Consider the following 6237-nt stretch of genomic DNA (forward strand, 5'->3'; position numbering starts at 1 on the left):
GGGCTGGGCTGGGGCTCAGTGGTAGAGCACTTGCCTAGCATGTGTAAGACACTGGGTTTGATTTTCAGCACCACATATAAATAAATGAGTAAAATCAAGATCCATCAACATCTAAAAAGATTTTAAAAAAAGAAATGGTTTTGCTAAAGTTTTATGAAATACATGTATTTATGTCTGGTGCAGTGGCCCACTCCTTTAATCCCAGCAGCTGGGAGGTTGAGGGAGGAGGATCCCAAGTTCAAAGCCAGTCTCACAAAAGTGAGGCATTAAGCAACTCAGTGAGACTTTATTGCTAAATAAATACAAAAAAGGACTGGGGATGTGGCTCAGTGGTAAGTGCTCCTGAGTTCTGTTTCCTGTGCCCTCCAGCCCCCGTTCCCCCCAAAAAACCAAAATATGCATTTAAGTAAAAATGAGAACTTCTTCCCAGTCAGGTAGCCACTCACTGGTAAAAGAAGGGTCATGATGTCCAGATATTCTGTGTGTATTCTGTCATTTAAAAGTAGACATACGAATAGACATATACATGTATGAATTATTTCTCTTTAAAAAATTTTAGTCGTGGGGCTGGGGTTGTGGCTCAGCTGTAGAGTGCTCGCCTAGCACTTGCGAGGCACTGAGTTCAATCCTCAGTACCACATAAAAATGAATAAAATAAAGGTATTTAAAACATTTTTTTAGTCTTTTTATTCAAAATTCTCTATAATTTGCTTTTTTCACTCAATATGGTAAGGACAAAAGAAAAATGATCAGGCCTTGTCCTTTTATAACACCCTAACAGTAATTTTCCACATCAATGTATTATGATTTGCCTTATTAACTCTCCTTACTATTAGTCTGTTGAGGGCTTTCTTTGTTTTCAGTTTTCATTGTTGTCACAAACCAGAAATACCTCTTTGAAGTTAAGATAATTTATTGTTTTGTTTGTTGAGCTGAGGTCCTGCTGTGTTGCCTAGACTAGTCTTGAACCCCTGGGCTAAAGTGATCCTCTGGACTCAGCCTCCCAAATAGCTGGAACTTCAGGCACGTACCACTGTGCCTGGAAAAGGAAGATATTTTTTGATAAGTAAAAGAAGAAGTTTGAGGTTAAAGGGTATGATGTTTTAGTTTGAAATAGCTATTGGAAAAATAGTTTTCCAGCAGGCTGTACTATTAATGTCCCTACAAATAGTAGATGAGAGTACCTGTTTCTTTCTTTCTTTCTTTTTTCTTAATATGTATTTTATTTCTTAGTTTTAGGTGGACACAATATCTTTATTTTACATGTATGTGGTTCTGAGGATTGAACCCAGTGCCTCATGCATGCTAGTCGAGCACTCTACCACCGAGCCACAACCCCAGTCCCTCCTTTTTTTTTTTTAATTTATTTTTTAGGTGTAGATGGACACAACACAATGCCTTTATTTTTATGTGGTGCTGAGGATCAAACCCAGGTCCCACCCGTGCGAGGCGAGCGCTCTACCACTGAGTCACAATCCCAGCCCCAAGAGTACCCCCCCCCCCTTTTTTTTTAAGACAGAGAACTTTTTAATATTTACTTTTTAATTTTCGGTGGACACCACATTTTATTTTTTATGTGGTGCTGAGGATCGAACCCAACGCCCCGCGCATGCTAGGCGGCCGCGCTACCGCTTGAGCCACATCCCTAGCCCGAGTATCTATTTCTTTAAACTACAACCCAACACTGAATATTTGTGCTTTTTTTTTAAATTGTTGATGGACCTTTATTTTATTCATTTATTGATATGTAGTGCTGAGAATGTAACCTGTATGTGCTAAGCAAGCACTGTACCACTGAGCCACAACCCCAGCCTCTATTTGTTTGTATTTTTAAAAGTTACCTTTTACGCCAGGCACAGTGGTGCATGCCTGTAATCCTAGCAGCTTGGGAGGCTAAGGCTAAAGGATCACAAATTCAGGGCCAGCCTCAGTAACTTAGCAAGGCCCTGTTTATAAATAAAATATAAAAAAGGGCTGAGGATGTGGCTCAGTAGTTGAGCGCCCCGGGTTCTGTCCTTTCCAAAAAAACAAAAAGTTACCTGTTATTAGGATAAATGTATTTTTTATATTCATCTCCTCCTCTCTGCAGATAAAATTTTAATTTGCATTTCTTCTCAGATCAGACAACTTCTGATGATTGGCTATTTGTATTTTTTCAATTGCCTTTCCATGTTCTTTGCCAATTTTTGTACTGGAATGTTTGTCTTTTGAGTACTGAGGACTCTAGGAAACGTCATTTTTTCTATTTGACTTAACTTGTTTGTGGTGTTTTGGTCATTAAAGAGTTAATCTTTCACGTGGACAATGTTGTCAACCTGTGCATATATGGCAGATTTCATTGTGGTTTAAAAGGTTCTACCTGGCTTTAAAGTTATATTTTTAAAAAGTTACCTTATAGAGTAACGTTTATGGTTTCTTTGGGGTATTTAATTCATTTAGAATTTGTTTTTGCATGTGGTGTGAGGTGGTAAGTAGGAATCAAAACATGAAGTATTTCTGGCATCAGAAAGATAGCTCCTTCCCAGTCTCCCACTCCACCCACCACCCCAGCAATAACAGAACATCATTTTCACCAGATTAGTTTTGCCTATTTATTTCATGTAAAATGGAACCATGCAGAACTGTTCTCAACCCTGCATCCCCTGGGTGGGGTTCATTCTGGAACTTGACATTTGACAGGGCAGGTCTGAAAGTTTTCATAAAGATTTGAATGGAATATACAGTAATCTGTTTAATGAATTAACTCAAAAAAGTTTGAAATTCTGGGAAGTATATTTCAAGTAATCTCAGCAGTTCTCCAAAATAGTTTTATACCCTTAATATATTTAGCAGAATATTAATTTATCAGTAAATTTCTTTCAGCAGCATTATCACAAAGTTCAAATTAATAATGTCGTGGTGGTTGAGAATATAGCTGGACATGTAAAGCTAGATTGTTTGCTTTTTAAGTGTTTCCTAATCCTGTGCTTTGCTGGATTGTTTTTTGTTTGGGTTTGTTTTGACATTTTCATACTCATAGAAAAGTTACAAAAATAGAGGAATTCCCAGTTATCATTCACCCAGGTTCCCTCAAGAGGATGTGTGCCTTTAGTACGGTTGCTTTACAGCACCCCTCTTAGGTGTGTGATAACAAGTGGCCCCTTTAACCTGCGTACTACAGTATTTCCTTAAAAAAAGAATGTTGCATAACCATAGTCTTCAGAATGAAGATATTACCATTGGGCTGGGGTGTAGCTCTGTAGTAGTGCACTTGCCTAGGCAGCCAGAATCCCCATATATGTGAATACATATACACACAGCATTTTAAAATAATTAGCAAAAGCACACACCTGTAATCCCAGTGGCTCCGAAGGCTGAGACAGGAGGATCGCAAGTTCAAAGCCAGCTTCACATAAATGAGGCGCTAAGCAATTCAGTGTGACCCTGTCTCTAAATAAAATAAAATATAGGGCTAGGGTGTGGCTAGTTGAGTGCCCCCAAGTTCAATCTTGGGCAACCAAAAAAATAAATAAAAAGAAGCAATCGAGAGATGTGACCTAAATAACTTGAGAAAGATTTCATAGATTAGATGATTTCATATCAAAAAATTGTCATTTTCCCCCAGAGTAACCTTAAAAGGTACAGATTTGTCCTAAAATTAATGTAAAAAGAAAATACACCAGAATAACTAAAACTCTGGTGGGGGGAACAGTGAAGAGAGCTTGCTTTAACTTTAATGATAGGATTTTGTAAACAGTGGACAGAAAGTTTGAAGATTTGCAGTTTAAAAGCGTTTTTATAGTAAATGATGCTGAAACAATTAGCTGACTGATAGTGGGGAAAATTGCTTTTCTCATATCTTTTCATGCAAAATATGAATTCTAGTTAAGTATGGAAGTCCCAAAATGAGACTAAAACTGGGGAAAATTTGGTTATGTAAAAGTTTTGAATCTTGGGCTGGAGTTGTGGCTTAGTGGCAGAGCACTTACCTAGCATGTGTGAGGCACTGGGTTCCATCCTTAGAACCACATAAAGCTAAACAAATAAAATAAAGGTATTAAAAAAAGTTTTAAGTCTCTGTTAACAGAAAAAACAACGAATGATATATGAGAGACTGACAAAATATAGTGAGGAATTGTGTTCCTCGAAACTAAAACACTCAGGGTCACTCCAGGTGAACTGGGCAGCACAAAATAACCACACAAGAGACAGAGACCTTTTTCTTTGGGTCCTGTGACGGCTCCTCTGACCTTAAGGGTCCACAGAAAGAGAGCGAGCCAGTGCTTTCTGAACCCTTTTATTGAGAAGCCATTCAAATGAGGCTGGGGTCAGGATTCAGGGGGCTGAGTCTAGCTTCGTGATGTCTGCTGTCAGCAGATTGACTGACATCTAGGAAGGCCACACCCAAGGACAGAGCAAGAGAAGGGGACACACAAAGGGCGTTTCTGTGGAACATTCTATCCCAAACAGGGCAAGGGGGTAACATCACAAAGGAACAGGTGAGCATAGCTCAATCCATGGGGCTGAAGACGGGTCCTCAACCTCTAGGACCTGGGCAGTGTCCAGGTAACTATGAGATGTAGCGACGGTCAGAGCCTCTCCGCTCAGGAAGGAGAATGCAAATCATTCAGACTGCTCCCCACAAGGAATACACAAAAGTATGCTGTCCAGAGAACATTAAATATTCTTACAAATCAGTAAGAAAGACAAAACCCAGTTAACAAAGAGCTAAGACTGTATAGGCAGTTCACAGAAAACAAATTGGTGGCACATGCCTTTCATTCCAGCTACTTGAGAGGCTGAGGCAGGAGGATCATAAGTTTGAGGCCAGCCTCGGGAAACCTTCATTTCAAAATAAGATTTAAAAAATATATATATAAAGAATAAGGAGTGGTAGTGTGGCTTAGTGGTAGAATGCTCTTGAGTTTAATCCCCAGTACCACACATGCAAAAAAGAGGAAAGAAAGGAAAAGAAAACATGACTCATGTACAAAGATGAGTGCATCTTTAATAACATTGGAATAGGGATATGGCTTAGTGGTAGAGCACTTGCCTAGCATGTATAAGGACCTGGGTTTCATCCTCTGTAAGAGGGGAAGAGGGAAACAGAATCTTTTGTTATTGAAGTGAGTTATGATAATATTCATATAATTGCAAAATGTTTTTGTAATCGGAAACATTTTGTGGGCTAAAGTTCTGGCTCAATGGTTAATGCTCAAGACCCTGTATTGATCAACAGAAAGAGCGAGCGTGTGCTGCACCCTTTTATATAGCTGGACATGTAAATACAGCTGGACATGTAAAGCTAGATTGTTTGCTTTTTAAGTATTTCTTATCCTGTGCTTTGCTGGATTGGTTTTTTTTGGGGGGGTGGTTGTTTTGACATTTTCATACAGAAAAGTTACAAAAATAGAGGGATCAGCTAGGGGCTGATTCTGTTTGATGAAAATACTGTCTTGTGAAAGAGAAATTCAGCAGGAATGATACCAAGTTTGGAATAATGTATTCACCTATAAGACAGTTCAAAGCACATTTTGCCAAAAAAAAAAAAAAAGATCTTAAGATGGGGTTTTTAGTCAGTATCTATTGAATTCCAGTATGTATTTATACTATGACCCCTGTGTTTCTAAATAAGAGAATCCTGAAATGTGAGTAGAATCAAAATAAAAAATAAAAATCAGGCAATATATACTTATGTTGTAAGTAACAATTTTTTTTTTTTTTTTTTTTAAATAATGGGTCTGGGGCTGGAACCCAGGGCTTTGCATTTGCCAGACAGGCCCCTTACCACTGAGCTACTTCCCCAGCACCAAAGTTTTTTAAAAATAAACTTTTTTAGAAAGGCGGGGAAAAGGGAAAGGGATTTCATCAAATAGAGGAAAGAGGCCTGGGGTTGTGGCTCAGTGGTGGAGCGCTTGCCTAGCACATGTGAGGCTCTGGGTTAGATCCTTAGCACCACATAAAAATAAATAAAGGTATTGTGTCCATCTACAACTAAAAAGAGAAAAGGTAATAGAGTAGATGAAGGAGATCCAGGGCGAGGAAGGCGGGGTGGGATAAGGGAGAACAGTGGAATGAAGCCGACTGAACTTTTGTATATATACACGAGTATACCATAGTGAATGTCAACACCAAGTATATCCGTAAGAAGCTAATTTTTTTTTTTTATAAATTCTTTTTTTTAATATTTATTTTTCAGTTTTCAGCGGACACAACATCTTTGTTTGTATGTGGTGCTGAGGATCGAACCTGGGCCAC

Source organism: Marmota marmota, unplaced genomic scaffold (assembly GCF_001458135.2).
Source record: "Marmota marmota marmota unplaced genomic scaffold, marMar, whole genome shotgun sequence".
NCBI classification, from domain to species: Eukaryota; Metazoa; Chordata; class Mammalia; order Rodentia; family Sciuridae; genus Marmota; species Marmota marmota.